The sequence below is a fragment of the Oncorhynchus keta genome, chromosome 23, assembly GCF_023373465.1.
Source record: "Oncorhynchus keta strain PuntledgeMale-10-30-2019 chromosome 23, Oket_V2, whole genome shotgun sequence".
In the NCBI taxonomy this organism is placed as follows: domain Eukaryota; kingdom Metazoa; phylum Chordata; class Actinopteri; order Salmoniformes; family Salmonidae; genus Oncorhynchus; species Oncorhynchus keta.
The window spans coordinates 17292595-17309170 of NC_068443.1; the positions used below are offsets into that span (position 1 = coordinate 17292595).

General features: G+C 44.5%; 1 protein-coding gene across 1 annotated transcript in view; it reads left to right on the forward strand.

Annotated features, from left to right (window-relative positions):
• LOC118402516 (nestin-like) overlaps positions 1–16576 on the forward strand; it is a 53503-nt gene that overhangs the window by 16666 nt on the left and 20261 nt on the right. The window lies entirely within an intron of this gene.

Here is a 16576-nt window from a genome sequence, read left to right on the forward strand (position 1 = left end):
TTGAGTAAATGAGGGACACAAAAGTATATTGAAAACAGGTGCTTCCACACAGGTGTGGTTCCTGTGTTAATTAAGCAATAAACAGCCCGTCATGCTTAGGGTTATGTATAAAAATGCTGAACAGGACATTGTTTTGGCTACCATGGCTATGCCCCATAGGATGACAATGACCTCATCCATAGGGCACAAATGGTCACGGAATGTTTGATGAGCATGAAAACGATGTAAACCATATGCCATGGCCGTCTCAGTCACCAGATCTCAACCCAATTATGGGAGATTCTGGAGCGGGGCCTGAGGCAGCCTTTTCCACCACTATCAATAAAAACAACAATTGATGGAATTTCTCATGGAGGAATAGTGTTACATCCCTCCAATAGAGTTCAAGACTGCAGAAGCTATGCCACAAGTGCATTGAAGCTGTTCTAGCTCGTAGTGGCTCAACGCCCTATTACAACACTTTATGTTGGTTCTTCCTTTATTTTGGCAGTTACCTGTATATCAGTACTACTGTACTGTTATGCATATTCTCTTTTGCAGCTCAATCAACACTACTTGCTCTCTTCTTCTACACACTATCTAATATGCAATACTCTTTATATCTAATACCTTCACTTATATATGTACATGCCTTTAAAAACCAAAGAGAAGGACCTCAATGTAAATCAGCAATAATTCATGTATTATGCAATAGTTACTTGAAATATATAATGAAATTCAGTTTATTTGAAGGTTCTATGAAACTAGTTTTGTTTCCCAACTGTGTGTCAAATAAGTTATATCCCCTTTCAATCCTTTAATAAATATCATACCACAGTTTCAGAATGGTTTCATTAGGCTGTGGAGATGACGCCGATGTTGAATCGTTCATGAAGGCATCATTAGACTCAAGGAACCATTACTTTTTTTAAATGGTTGAAGTGTTTTTGTATTTTACCACAGTGTGTTGTGCATTATCAATGCATATTGATAACTATATGAGCCACTGCATTACATTCTCCCCTGCATGTAGCCATATATATTTACTAAAAACAGACTGTCCAAAGTCTTTAAGGTCTTCTCTTTTTAGTCAATAGATATAGCTGGGTTCTTACTAGAGGGAGTACAGCTACAACCGGAAGTGACTTTTTCCTAGCATTTTAGGAGAACTTACACAGCAGGTTAGGATAATTAACGTGGCAGGTTAGGACACTTAGGTTAAGGTTAGGAAAAGGGTTAGGGTTAGCTAAAATACCTGCTACGAAAAGTAACTTCCTGTCGGTCGTACATCTAGTCACAACCGTTTGTAAGATGACAAACGACATAAAAGGAATCATACTGCCATCTTGTGGCCGATTGGCCTAGTAAACACCCTGGTATTTACCTCACCAGTTAAACAGAAGTGTAATTATGAGGATGAGTGGGGTCAGACGAGATTGGGATCTCCCAATGCAGAAAAGTGGGGAGGCTGTTGCAGTGAGAGATCTGGAGAAGGCAGAAATGTTAGCTCAGGCATTTATGAAGGTACACAGCTCAAGTAATCTGACAGAATAGGGGCAGCGGAGAACATCCTGGGGTCCTGGAACAGAGAGAAGTGGTGGAGGATGCATTGAATGCTCCTTTTACCTTGGCTGAGATTAAGAGAGTTAAAGCTAAAGCTGGGGTAGGATCTCATGGGAAGAATGAGAGGTTTTACATCATGATGGCTCATCTCAATGACACTGCAAATGGGGAAAGTATTGGGCTTTTACAATGAGGAAACTGCCTGACAGTTCGAAGCAGGCTTTAGTAGTGCCGACAAACCAGGGAAGAAAGACCCTACTAGTCCAAACTATAGGCCGATAGCATTGGCATTTCATACATGTAAACTTATGGAAAGGATATATAATGGCGCCGGAGGGGAAGGCTGCCGTTTTACGGGCTCCTAACCAACTGTGATATTTTGTTTGTTTTATTGCGTGTTTTGTAACTTATTTTTAAAACTTTTTTCGTACATAATGTTGCCGCTACCGTCTCCTATGACCGAAAAGAGCTTCTGGACATCAGAACAGCAATTACTCACCTCAAACTGGACAAATACTTTTTTCTTTAGCGAGACCGATGCGACTTGCTCGCCTGAGGTAGAGTACCTCATGATAAGCTGTAGACCACACTATCTATCAAGAGAGTTCTCATCTATATTATTTGTAGCCGTCTATTTACCACCACAAACCGATGCTGACACTAAGACCGCACTCAACGAGCTGTTTAAGGCCACAGGAAAATGCTCATCCAGAAGCGGCGCTCCTAGTGGCATGCATGCGTCATGACGTTGGCCTGGGGGGTAGGTTTATGACAGTCATAAATACCTCTTCCCTACTGATGTTACATTTGCAAAAACATTTTGGAATTGTTGTTCAATTTAAATGTTTGAATATGAAATTATTTGTGATGGGATGAGATGTGATTTCAGCTTCTAAAATGTGAGAATTGGGTTTTCATAAGTTAGGGCTGCTCACTCAGTGGCCCGCCTCTGTGAAGGGACATGGGCTATAAAACTTTTCAAACACGCCCTCTTCTCCCTTCCTATATAAAGCCTTGACGACAATAGAACTTTCTTTTCCGAAGATGTGGGGACGACGGTCCTATGTCAGAATGGTTCAGATAATAACGACAGAACGAAGCCAACATCAGCGTGAGCTTTGGTTGCGAATGGTATGAACATTGAACTCTTATTCACTACAGAAGTGATACCTTCTAGCTGTTGAGTTAGCAACAGCAGATGCAACCAGGTTTATGAAGGAACAGACAGAGTATCCCGTCTATCACCCAACAACGTTACTACAACGTATCCAATTGACAACCAGAGACATTCTTCAAAGGACTCGGTTTGGCAACACGGTCTTCCATCTACCACCAACCTACTGAAGCGCAGCTCAGAGTAAATACTTATTGCATTTTCCTTTTCCAAATGGGCGGTAATTTAGAATGCATAAGATACTGTATTTACGATAGCACAGCTTTTTCCCTTTGTTCCTCAGTCTCCCGCTCTTTCACTCAACCCAGCCCCTTTTCCTTTGTGTAACAAGCTGTCATATCTGTTCTGCCCGCTAGGGACGTTTTCCTTTATGACGTAATTTGTAATCAAGTTATGATTAATTGTGTGTATGTAAATTCTGTGTGATTGACAATTAATCTTAATGGTTGTACAGTCGTCTCAAATAAAACACTAAAGGACCTCGGCGTTACTCTGGACCCTGATCTCTCTTTTGAAGAACATATCAAGACCATTTCGAGGACAGCTTTTTTCCATCTACGTAATATTGCAAAAATCAGAAACTTTCTGTCCAAAAAAGATGCAGAAAAATTAATCCATGCTTTTGTCACTTCTAGGTTAGACTACTGCAATGCTCTACTTTCCGGCTACCCGGATAAAGCACTAAATAAACTTCAGTTAGTGCTAAATACGGCTGCTAGAATCCTGACTAGAACCAAAAAATTTGATCATATTACTCCAGTGCGAGCCTCTCTACACTAGCTTCCTGTCAAAGCAAGGGCTGATTTCAAGGTTTTACTGCTAACCTACAAAGCATTACATGGGCTTGCTCCTACCTATCTCTCTGATTTGGTCCTGCCGTACATACCTACACGTACGCTACGGTCACAAGACGCAGGCCTCCTAATTGTCCCTAGAATTTCTAAGCAAACAGCTGGAGGCAGGGCTTTCTCCTATAGAGCTCCATTTTTATGGAACGGTCTGCCTACCCATGTCAGAGACGCAAACTCGGTCTCAATCTTTAAGTCTTTACTAAAGACTCATCTCTTCAGTGGGTCATATGATTGAGTGTAGTCTGGCCCAGGAGTGGGAAGGTGAACGGAAAGGCTCTGGAGAAATGAACCGCCCTTGCTGTCTCTGCCTGGCCGGTTCCCCTCTTTCCACTGGGATTCTCTGCCTCTAACCCTATTACAGGGGCTAAGTCACTGGCTTACTGGGGCTCCCCCATGCCGTCCCTGCAGGGGGTGCGTCACCTGAGTGGGTTGATTCACTGTTGTGGTCATCCTGTCTGGGTTTGCGCCCCCCCCTTGGGTTGTGCCGTGGCGGAGATCTTTGTGGGCTATACTCAGCCTTGTCTCAGGATCGTTGAAGATATCCCTCTAGTGGTGGGGGCTGTGCTTTGGCAAAGTGGGTGGGGTTATATCCTTCCTGTTTGGCCCTGTCCGGGGGTGTCCTCGGATGGGGCCACAGTGTCTCCTGACCCCTCCTGTCTCAGCCTCCAGTATTTATGCTGCAGTAGTTTGTGTCGGGGGGCTAGGGTCAGTTTGTTATAACTGGAGTACTTCTCCTGTCCTATTCGGTGTCCTGTATGAATCTAAGTGTGTGTTCTCTAATTCTCTCCTTCTTTCTTTCTCTCTCTCGGAGGACCTGAGCCCTAGGACCATGCCCCAGGACTACCTGACATGATGACTCCTTGCTGTCCCCAGTCCACCTGGCCATGCTGCTGCTCCAGTTTCAACTGTTCTGCCTTACTATTATTTGACCATGCTGGTCATTTATGAACATTTGAACATCTTGGCCATGTTCTGTTATAATCTCCACCCGGCACAGCCAGAAGAGGACTGGCCACCCCACATAGCCTGGTTCCTCTCTAGGTTTCTTCCTAGGTTTTGGCCTTTCTAGGGAGTTTTTCCTAGCCACCGTGCTTCTACACCTGCATTGCTTGCTGTTTGGGGTTTTAGGCTGGGTTTCTGTACAGCACTTTGAGATATCAGCTGATGTACGAAGGGCTATATAAATACATTTGATTTGATTTGATTTGATTAGTTGGGTATTTAGTAAATAAATCATTAAACCCAATTTTGTATTGCCGATTCAACTTGTTAGCCAGGGTTCTTGCAGATAACCAATAATTTACAACTTTCAGATTATGAGACTGAAGTAAGATGACGATTGATATTGACTGCTATTGTTATAAAATATAACTAGGTCTTTAAGAGTTTATTCGGAAGATAACAGCTCTATAAATATTATTTTGTGGTGCCCGACTCTCTAGTTAATTACATTTACATGATTAGCTCAATCAGGTGATATTAATTACGGGTAAATTATTTTATAGAATAGCATGTCTTATCAATTAATCCTGCATAGCCAAAGTCACGACACATGAGAGCACCATCTGTTCCGGACGACTATGTGATCACGCTCTCCGTAGCCGATGTGAGCAAGACATTTAGCAGGTCAACATTCACAAAGCCACAGGGCCAGACAGATTACTAGGACGGGTACCCAAGCATGCGCGGACCAACTGGCAAGTGTCTTCACTGATATTTTCAACCTGTCCCTGGCCGAGTCTGTAATACCTACATGTTTCAAGCAGGCCACCATAGTCCCTGTGACCAATGAAGCAAAGGTAACCTGCCTAAGTGATTACCACACCGTAGCACTCATGTCGGTAGCCATGAAGTGCTTTGAAAGGCTGTTCATGACTCACATCAACACCATCATCCTGGATATCCTAGACCCACTCCAATTTGCATGCCGCCCCAATAGATCTACAGACGATGCAATCTCAATCACACTCCACACTGCCCTTTCCCACCTGGACAAAAGGAACACCTATATGAGGATGCTGTTCATTGACTACTAGCTCACTGTTCAACACCATAGTACCCTCAAAGCTCATCACAAAGCTAAGGACTCTAGGACTAAACACCTCCCTCTGCAACTGGATCCTGGACTTTCTTACGGGCCCGCCCCCAGGTGGTAAAGGTAGGCAACAACACATCTGCCATGCTGATCCTTAACACTGGGGTCCCTCAAGGGTGTGTGCTTTGTCCCCTCCTGTACTCCCTGTTCACCCACGACGGAGTGGCCAAACACAACTCCAACACCATCATTAAGTTTGTTGATGACACAACAGTGGTAAGCCTGATAACCGACAACGATTAGACAGCCTATAGGGAGGAGGTCAGAGACCTGTCAGTGTGGTGCCAGGACAACAACCTCTCCCTCAATGTGAGCAAGACAAAGGAGCTGATCATGAACTACAGGAAAAGACGGGTCGAACAGGCCCCCATTAACATTGCCGGGGCTGTCGTGGAGCGGGTCGAGAGTTTCAAGTTCCTTGGTGTCCACATCACCAACAAAATATCATGGTCCAAACACACCAAGACAGTCACGAAGAGGGCACGACAACATCTTTTCCCCATCAGGAGACTGAAAAGATTTGGCATGGGTCTCCAGATCCTCAAAAGGTTCTACAGCTGCACCATAGAGATCATCCTGACCGGTTGCATCGCCGCCTGGTATGGCAACTGCTCGGCATCTGACCATAAGGCGCTACAGAGGGTAGCTATTTTTTATCTACCCTCCCCTATCTACCCCCCCTATGCATCTACGCCCAAGCCTCTCCAGGTTCTCCTTTACCCAAATCCAGATAGCAGATGTTCTGAAAGAGCTGCAAAACCTGGACCCGTACAAATCAGCTGGTCTTGACAATCTGGACCCTCTATTTCTGAAACTATCCGCCGCCATTGTCGCAACCCCTATTACCAGCCTGTTCAACCTCTCTTTCATATCATCTGAGATCCCCAAGGATTGGAAAGCTGCCGCAGTCATCCCCCTCTTCAAAGGGGGAGACACCCTGGACCCAAACTGTTACAGACCTATATCCATCCTGCCCTGCCTATCTAAGGTCTTCGAAAACCAAGTCAACAAACAGGTCACTGACCATCTCGAAACCCACCGTACCTTCTCCGCTGTGCAATCTGGTTTCCGAGCCGGTCACGGGTGCACCTCAGCCACGCTCAAGGTGCTAAATGATATCATAACCGCCATCGATAACAGACAGTACTGTGCAGCCGTCTTCATCGACCTTGCCAAGGCTTTCGACTCTGTCAATCACCATATTCTTATCGGCAGACTCAGTAGCCTCGGTTTTTCGGATGACTGCCTCGCCTGGTTCACCAATTACTTTGCAGACAGAGTTCAATGTGTCAAATCGGAGGGCATGCTGTTCGGTCCTCTGGCAGTCTCTATGGGGGTGCCACAGGGTTCAATTCTCGGGCCGACTCTTTTCTCTGTATATATCAATGATGTTGCTCTTGCTGCGGGCGATTCCCTGATCCACCTCTACGCAGACGACACCATTCTATATACTTCCGGCCCGTCCTTGGACACTGTGCTATCTAACCTCCAAACGAGCTTCAATGCCATACAACACTCCTTCCGTGGCCTCCAACTGCTCTTAAACGCCAGTAAAACCAAATGCGTGCTTTTCAACCGTTCGCTGCCTGCACCCGCACGCCTGACCAGCATCACCACCCTGGATGGTTCCGACCTTGAATTTGTGGACATCTATAAGTACCTAGGTGTCTGGCTAGACTGTAAACTCTCCTTCCAGACTCATATCAAACATCTCCAATCGAAAATCAAATCAAGAGTCGGCTTTCTATTCCGCAACAAAGCCTCCTTCACTAACGCCGCCAAACTTACCCTAGTAAAATTGACTATCCTACCGATCCTCGACTTCGGCGATGTCATCTACAAAATTGATTCCAACACTCTACTCAGCAAACTGGATGCAGTTTATCACAGTGCCATCCGTTTTGTCACTAAAGCACCTTATACCACCCACCACTGTGACTTGTATGCTCTAGTCGGCTGGCCCTCGCTACATATTCGTCGCCAGACCCACTGGCTCCAAGTCATCTACAAGTCCATGCAAGGTAAAGCTCCGCCTTATCTCAGTTCACTGGTCACGATGGCAACACCCATCCATAGCACGCGCTCCAGCAGGTGTATCTCACTGATCATCCCTAAAGCCAACACCTCATTTGGCCGCCTTTCGTTCCAGTTCTCTGCTGCCTGTGACTGGAACGAATTACAAAAATCGCTGAAGTTGGAGACTTTTATCTCCCTCACCAACTTCAAACATCTGCTATCTGAGCAGCTAACCGATCGCTGCAGCTGTACATAGTCTATCGGTAAATAGCCCACCCATTTTCCCTACCTCATCCCCATACTGTTTTTATTTATTTACTTTTCTGCTCTTTTGCACACCAATATCTCTACCTGTACATGACCATCTGATCATTTATCCCTCCAGTGTTAATCTGCAAAATTGTAATTATTCGCCTACCTCCTCATGCCTTTTGCACACAATGTATATAGACTCCCCTTTTTTTCTACTGTGTTATTGACTTGTTAATTGTTTACTCCATGTGTAACTCTGTGTTCTCTGTTCACACTGCTATGCTTTGTCTTGGCCAGGTCGCAGTTGCAAATGAGAACTTGTTCTCAACTAGCCTACCTGGTTAAATAAAGGTGAAATAAAAATAAATAAAAATTAAAAATCAATTTATTTTTTATCGATGCATAGTCAATTTACCCCTACCTACATGTACAAAATAACTTGACTAACCTTACCCCCACACTTTGACTAGGTACCGGTACCCCCTGTATATAGCCTCGTTACTGTTATTTTTGTGTTACTTTTTATTTTTATTTTACTATTTTACTTTAGTTTATTTAGTAAATATTTTCTTAACTCTTTCTTTAACTGCATTGTTGGTTAAGGGCTTGTAAGTAAGCATTTCATGGTAAGGTAATACCTGTTGTATTAGGAGCATTTGACAAATACAATTTGATTGATTTGATAACGGAAAGGCTGATGTTCTTCCTGGAGAGCAGAGGCCTAATGTCACCAGATCAAAGTGGGTTCAGGAAAGGAAGGGGAATGATGGATCCTTTACTGTGCCTAGAGTCAGTCATACAGAAGGCACAGGCAAATAAGGAAGTGGTGGGTGTGGTTTTCTTTGATGTAGAGAAGGCCTATGATGTGGAAGGAAGGCTTACTTATCAAACTGGATATCATGGGGGTTGGAGGAAGGGTTTTTAACTGGTTAAAGGATTTTCTTTTTGGGCGATCAGTACAAGTGAGGGTGAGGATTTCTATGTCTGAAAGTTACGAGGTAGATAATGGTACCACCCCAGGGATCTGTCATTAGTCTTTTGTTCTCCATTATGATTGACGATGTATTCTCCCAAATTTAGACCAGATATTAGGAGGTCATTGTTTGCGGATGATGGGGTGCTGGGGAAGAGAGGTTGAAATATTCCCCATACATTTTTATTTTATTTTTTATTTTATTTATTTATTTCACCTTTATTTAACCAGGTAGGCTAGTTGAGAACAAGTTCTCATTTGCAACTGCGACCTGGCCAAGTTAAAGCGTAGCAATTCGACACATACAACACAGAGTTACACATGGAATAAACAAAACTTGCAGTCAATAATACAGTAGAACAAAAGAAAACAAAAAGTCTATATACAGTGAGTGCAAATGAGGTAAGTTAAGGAAATAAATAGGCCATGGTGGCAAAGTAATTACAATATAGCAATTAAACACTGGAATGGTAGATCGGCAGAGGATGAATGTGCAGGTAGAGATACTGGGGTGCAAAGGAGCAAAATAAATAAATACCAGTATGGGGATGAGGTAGATAGATGGGCTGTTTACAGATGGGCTATGTACAGGTGCAGTGATCTGTAAGCTGCTCTGACAGCTGGTGCTTAAAGCTAGTGAGGGAGATGTGAGTCTCCAGCTTCAGAGATTTTTGCAATTCGTTCCAGTCATGGGCAACAGAGAACTGGAAGGAAATACGACCAAAGGGGGAATTGGCTTTGGGGGTGACCAGTTAGATATACCTGCTGGAGCACGTGCTACGAGTGGGTACTGCTATGGTGACCAGTGAGTTGAGATAAGACGAGGCTTTACCTAGCAGAGACTTGTAGATAACCTGTAGCCAGTGGGTTTGGCGACGAGTATGAAGCGAGGGCCAACCAACCTAGCCTGGTTCCTCTCTAGGTTTCTTCCTAGGTTTTGGCCTTTCTAGGGAGTTTTTCCTAGCCACCGTGCTTCTACACCTGCATTGCTTGCTGTTTGGGGTTTTAGGCTGGGTTTCTGTACAGCACTTTGAGATATCAGCTGATGTACGAAGGGCTATATAAATACATTTGATTTGATTTTGATTTGATTTCAACCAACGAGAGCGTACAGGTCGCAATGGTGGGTAGTATATGGGGCTTTGGTGACAAAACGGATGGCACTGTGATAGACTGCATCCAGTTTGTTGAGTAGAGTGTTGGAGGCTATTTTATAGATGACATCACCGAAGTCGAGGCCGACCGGTTTTATTGTGTCAAGAACTGCAACGCTGCTGGGTTTTTCACGCTCAACAGTTTCCATTGTGTATCAATACTGGTCCACCACCCAAGGACATCCAGCCAACTTGACACAACTGTGAGAAGCATTGGAGTCAACATGGGCCAGCATCCCTGTGGAACGCTTTCAACACCTTATAGAGTACATGCCCCGACGAATTGAAGCTCTTCTGAGGGCAAAGGGGGGTGTAACTCAATATTAGGAAGGTGTTCCTAATGTTTTGTACACTCGGTGAATTGCACTGTCAAATTCATCCCTGGACAATGGAACTGTAGCATATGGATTAGAAGCTCAGACATCTTTGAAAAAGCTAGATGTAATCCAGGAGTTAATTTCCGGCGCCGACAGAGATGGCCGCCTTGCTTCGCGTTCCTAGGAAACTATGCAGTTTTTTGTTTCTTTACGTGTTATTTCTTACATTAGTACCCCAGGTCATCTTAGGTTTCATTACATACAGTCGAGAAGAACTACTGAATATAAGATCAGCGTCAACTCACCATCAGTACGACCAAGAATATGATTTTCGCGACGGGGATCCTGTGTTCTGCCTTTCAAACAGGACAACGGAATGGATCCCATGCGGTCTTCTGGTCAGACTCCGGAGACGGGCACATCGTGCACCACTCCCTAGCATTCTTCTCGCCAATGTCCAGTCTCTTGACAACAAGGTTGATGAAATCCGAGCAAGGGTAGCATTCCAGAGGGACATCAGAGACTGTAACGTTCTTTGCTTCACGGAAACATGGCTCACTGGAGAGACGCTATCGGAGGCGGTGCAGCCAGCGGGTTTCTCCACGCATCGCGCCGACAGAAACAAACATCTTTCTGGTAAGAAGAGGGGCGGGGGCGTATGCCTTATGGCTAACGAGACATGGTGTGATGAAAGAAACATACAGGAATTCAAATCCTTCTGTTCACCTGATTTAGAATTCCTCATAATCAAATGTCGACCACATTATCTACCAAGAGAATTCTCTTCGATTATAATCACAGCCGTACATATCCCCCCCCAAGCAGACACATCGATGGCTCTGAACGAACTTTATTTGACTCTTTGCAAACTGGAATCCATTTGTCCGGAGGCTGCATTCATTGTAGCTGGGGATTTTAACAAGGCTAATCTGAAAACAAGACTCCCTAAATTTTATCAGCATATCGATTGCGCAACCAGGGGTGGGAAAACCTTGGATCATTGTTACTCTAACTTCCGCGACGCATATAAGGCCCTGCCCCGCCCTCCTTTTGGAAAAGCTTACCACGACTCCATTTTGTTGATCCCTGCCTACAGACAGAAACTAAAAAAAGAAGCTCCCACGCTGAGGTCTGTCCAACGCTGGTCCGACCAAACTGACTCCACACTCCAAGACTGCTTCCATCACGTGGACTGGGATATGTTTCGTATTGCGTCAGATAACAACATTGACGAATACGCTGATTCGGTGTGCGTTGAAGATGTCGTTCCCATAGCAACGATTAAAACATTCCCTAACCAGAAACCGTGGATTGATGGCAGCATTCGCGTGAAACGGAAAGCGCGAACCACTGCTTTTAATCAGGGCAAGGTGACTGGTAACATGACTGAATACAAACAGTGCAGCTATTTCCTCCGCAAGGCTATCAAACAAGCTAAGCGTCAGTACAGAGACAAAGTAGAATCTCAATTCAACGGCTCAGACACAAGAGGCATGTGGCAGGGTCTACAGTCAATCACGGACTACAAGAAGAAAACCAGCCCAGTCACGGACCAGGATGTCTTGCTCCCAGGCAGACTAAATAACTTTTTTGCCCGCTTTGAGGACAATACAGTGCCACTGACCCGGCCTGCAACGAAAACATGCGGACTCTCCTTCACTGCAGCCGAGGTGAGTAAGACATTTAAACGTGTTAACCCTCGCAAGGCTGCAGGCTCATACGGCATCCCCAGCCGCGCCCTCAGAGCATGCGCAGACCAGCTGGCCGGTGTGTTTACGGACATATTCAATCAATCCCTATACCAGTCTGCTGTTCCCACATGCTTCAAGAGGGCCACCATTGTTCCTGTTCCCAAGAAAGCTAAGGTAACTGAGCTAAACGACTACCGCCCCGTAGCACTCACTTCCGTCATCATGAAGTGCTTTGAGAGACTAGTCAAGGACCATATCACCTCCACCCTACCTGACACCCTAGACCCACTCCAATTTGCTTACCGCCCAAATAGGTCCACAGACGATGCAATCTCAACCACACTGCACACTGCCCTAACCCATCTGGACAAGAGGAATACCTATGTGAGAATGCTGTTCATCGACTACAGCTCGGCATTCAACACCATAGTGCCCTCCAAGCTCGTCATCAAGCTCGAGACCCTGGGTCTCGACCCCGCCCTCTGCAACTGTGTACTGGACTTCCTGACGGGCCGCCCCCAGGTGGTGAGGGTAGGCAACAACATCTCCACCCCGCTGATCCTCAACACTGGGGCCCCACAAGGGTGTGTTCTGAGCCCTCTCCTGTACTCCCTGTTCACCCACGACTGCGTGGCCACGCACGCCTCCAACTCAATCATCAAGTTTGCGGACGACACAACAGTGGTAGGCTTGATTACCAACAACGACGAGACGGCCTACAGGGAGAAGGTGAGGGCCCTCGGAGTGTGGTGTCAGGAAAATAACCTCACACTCAACGTCAACAAAACTAAGGAGATGATTGTGGACTTCAGGAAACAGCAGAGGGAACACCCCCCTATCCACATCGATGGAACAGTAGTGGAGAAGGTAGCAAGTTTTAAGTTCCTCGGCATACACATCACAGACAAACTGAATTGGTCCACTCACACAGACAGCATCGTGAAGAAGTCGCAGCAGCGCCTCTTCAACCTCAGGAGGCTGAAGAAATTCGGCTTGTCACCAAAAGCACTCACAAACTTCTACAGATGCACAATCGAGAGCATCCTGGCGGGCTGTATCACCGCCTGGTACGGCAACTGCTCCGCCCACAACTGTAAGGCTCTCCAGAGGGTAGTGAGGTCTGCACAACGCATCACCGGGGGCAAACTACCTGCCCTCCAGGACACCTACACCACCCGATGTTACAGGAAGGCCATAAAGATCATCAAGGACAACAACCACCCGAGCCACTGCCTGTTCACCCCGCTATCATCCAGAAGGCGAGGTCAGTACAGGTGCATCAAAGCTGGGACCGAGAGACTGAAAAACAGCTTCTATCTCAAGGCCATCAGACTGTTAAACAGCCACCACTAACATTGAGTGGCTGCTGCCAACACACTGACACTGACACTGACTCAACTCCAGCCACTTTAATAATGGGAATTGATGGGAAATTATGTAAAATATATCACTAGCCACTTTAAACAATGCTACCTAATATAATGTTACATACCCTACATTATCCATCTCATATGCATACGTATATACTGCACTCTATATCATCTACTGCATCCTTATGTAATACATGTATCACTAGCCACTTTAACTATGCCACTTTGTTTACATACTCATCTCATATGTATATACTGTACTCGATACCATCTACTGTATCTTGCCTATGCTGCTCTGTACCATCACTCATTCATATATCTTTATGTACATATTCTTTATCCCCTTACACTGTGTATAAGACAGTAGTTTTGGAATTGTTAGTTAGATTACTTGTTGGTTATTACTGCATTGTCGGAACTAGAAGCACAAGCATTTCGCTACACTCGCATTAACATCTGCTAACCATGTGTATGTGACAAATAAAATTTGATTTGATTTGAGGCTCAAGCTCTAAGAATATAATAATAATAATAATAATATATGCCATTTAGCAGACGCTTTTATCCAAAGCGACTTACAGTCATGTGTGCATACATTCTATGTATGGGTGGTCCCGGGAATCGAACCCACTACCCTGGCGTTACAAGCGCCATGCTCTACCAACTGAGCTACAGAAGGACCACAATATGTTGTGTAGCAATCAGGACCTCCCCGGTGGCAGCTCTGCAGGTAGAGTGGGGAGACATGCCCTTAAAGTTAAGACAACAACTAGCCTTGACATATTGGGTACATCTACAAGAACTTAGGGTTACACATCCTACAAAAAAGGTGCTCCTAGAGGGCTGGGAGCATGAACAAAATCTGAATACAAGTTTGGGGTGGATTGGTAATGGCATGGCGAGAGAGAGCCCCTCAGTGGTTCTTCCTGCTATCCCTCCCTGGTTGCTCCCTCAGCCAATGATATGCCTAGGGTTGCTTAAGAGGGTAAGAGCTGGTGAGAAAGGAGTAGATCCAGTAAATATTGTAAGTGAACATTTAAGAACACAGTACTATGCTGTCTTGAATATATTCACAGATGGATCTGAGCACCATAAAACAGGGAGGACAGGTGCAGCTTTTAGTGTTCCTGAATTTAAGGTGGCAGTGACAAAAAGAGCAACTGATAATTTATCTGTTTACACAATGAAGTTGCTGGCCATACTATTGGCTGCAGAGTGAGTGGAGGAGGTGAGGCGATGTATTGTATGAGATTTTTCAGTGCTTGTGTGGTGTGAGACAGATGGGGTAGTTGTGATGTTCCGCTGGGAACCAGCTCATGTGGGAGCAGATGCCAAGTGGTTGATAGGAACACTGGTTAATAACAAAATGCAAGAGTTGTAGAACAGGGATGGAAAGGGAAGACCTGTATAAGATCCAGGAAAAGGTGGAGGCAGGGAGGTCCTTAGGTCGAGAGAGAAGGGAGTAAAGTGTAATCACAAGGATGAGAATGGGAGGCTCAACAGTACATTAAAACTGGTAAGAAAACTTCAGACTGGGAAGTGTGATCACTGTCAGCAGGAGATGGATACAGCGGAACACGTTCAATTTCAGTGCCAGCAATATGGGAGGGAAAGGGAGACATTTGTCTTACATTTAATGAGTAATGGTGTTGAGTTTTTTTCCCAGTAGGTTTATCAGTTTATCAACCTGCTAATTATTAGAATCGGGTGCACTAGATTAGGGTTGGAGTGAAAACCTACAGGATGGTAGCTCTCCAGGATTGGGTTGCCCTGATTTAGACCCCTGTCTCTATTTCACACTCCAGTCCATTTGGTGGTAGTAACGCAGCTTAAAGTTTTTTGCCAACCACCATATAAAATCCACAGAAGAAAAAGAAGAAAAAGATGAATGGAGTGAGCTGTGCACCAGACAGAGTTCTGGAGGTAAAGTGTAAGTGAATGAGGGCTAGTTAAGTGAGGTGGAAAGTGTGGTGAATAGCTCGGAACCCGAGCCTGGCATCGATGGAAATAAAAAATAATCTGGTCCAGTAGAGGTAACATTTTTTGAGAATGTGTGGATGCCCTTTGGGCGGATCCATTTGTGGTTTCAGGGTGGGTGGGAAAGGAGTTGCAGTTGAATCCGTGAAGGTAACCTGTAGTGGACTTGTGATATTTGTTTGTGTTTCTTCTGAGCAGAGGGAGCAGGCGCTCCGTGTCAAATAACTTGGGTGAAGATATGTTTCTTGAAAGGAGTGATTTCTGGGGTAGCTATAGTCAGAGTAGTGTATTAGGTGTCATGCGGAGGCAGTGAAGTAAGTAGAGGAGGATGGGTCTAGGGAGAAGGATCCTGAGAGGATCCCTGAGAATAGTAGATCTATGCCAGCCAGTGGTGGAAATGTATTCAATTTTCATACTAGAGTAAATGTAAAGATGCCTTAATAGAAAATGACTCAAGTAAAAGTGAAAGTCACCCAGTGAAATACTACTTGAGTAAAAGTATTTGGTTTTAAATATACTTAAATATCAAAAGTAAATATAATTGCTAAAATATACTTAAGTATCAAAAGTAAAAGTATAAATCATTTCAAATTCCTTATATTAAGCAAACCAGACTGGACCATTTTCGTATGCTTTTTTTATTGACGGATAGCCAGGGCACGCTCCAACACTCACATATAATTTACAAACGAAGCATTTGTGTTTAGTGAGTCCTCCAGATCAAAGGCAGTAGTGATGACCAGGGATGTTCTCTTGATAAGTTTGTGAATTGGACCATTTTCCTGTCAAAATATAACAAGTACTTTTGGGTGTCAGGGAAAATGTATGGAGTAAAAAGTACATTATTTTCTTTAGGAATGGAAAAATAAAAGTTGCCAAAAATATGAATAGTAAAGTACAGATACACTAAAAAACTACTTAAGTAGTACTTTAAAGTATTTTTACTTAAGTACTTAACACTACTGATGCCAGCACAGAGCGATAGGGCAACGAGTGATATATCCTTCAGTAAGGTTGGCTTCTTAGCTTTCATAGCAATGGTTATCAACCGCATAAATAGAATGTAAATCACAGAAAATAGATGTTGTTGTGGCAGCTGCAAATAAGTATTTGGGTATATGAGATTTGACTTCAGAAGATTTACAAGGTGTGTTGAGTGGTGGG